Raw genomic sequence first — 939 nt, forward strand, 5'->3', positions numbered from 1 at the left:
GGTGAAGACGACGACCGACAGTGCCCCTCCTTTGGCTTTTAGCTCTCGTGTATCATCTAAAATGCTATCTTCGGCAAAGTAATCAGATTCTGCGACGGAGATTACACGTCTATTTGTTTTTGTCGCGCACCTCTTGTTGGGTTCATTACGTCGATCGGTGGCATAAGATTTGCTTTTATTTTGCGCAGTTCCCTCCGATCCGGAATGTGGCGATAATGTTCTAGGATTTCTCTATTGTTGATAAGAATCGTTGAAAGCAAAGTGACCATAGGGATTAACTTGAAGAAAATAGTCGATTTCCAAGATTTACGCTAAGAATCAATTATCCAAACTCAGGCTTTCGACATACCTAAATTTGAGTTCGCTTTGTACTCAAACTTGACATGTCGATATTTTCATGTATCGATCCGTGTATTCTTACTATGATGTTGTTGGCCCTAGAAAGCTCTCACAGAGCCCTTAGAGCTTAAGGGTTCTCATAGGTTGTCGATTGCGAGCTTAACCGTTATGTGATCGACAAAAAGATCATGTTTAGGAGCTCGACAAGGGTACTCGGGTACTCACAAAATTGAAATACTTGCTACTGCGGCCAATTTTGACCGATTTTGAATCTTTTATCACCATTGGATTCAGAAACGTATCCTTTTTCTAAAAATTGCTTACAATGTCCATCCAGAATCGTTTGGTTCCCGCAAATCCGGATTTTCTGTATAATGTTCCAGAACTAAGCATTTTCTTGTTCCTTTCGCTAGAATTTCGAAGGAACCGATTTAAAAGTATCAGAATCTCCTTCAAGAAACAATTTCAGCTCACTTGAGGAACAGTTTTCGATTCATCCCCGGAACGGCCATTCTGGAGCAGGTTTCCGTAGGGCCTCTAGTGGCCATAGAAGAGCTTGGGAAGAAACCCCTACAATATGAGTATCAAAATTTATGACTT

Source organism: Ochlerotatus camptorhynchus, unplaced genomic scaffold, assembly GCF_037179485.1.
Source record: "Ochlerotatus camptorhynchus isolate MF236.1 unplaced genomic scaffold, CSIRO-AGI_Acam_v1.1 ptg000031l, whole genome shotgun sequence".
Taxonomy (NCBI): domain Eukaryota; kingdom Metazoa; phylum Arthropoda; class Insecta; order Diptera; family Culicidae; genus Ochlerotatus; species Ochlerotatus camptorhynchus.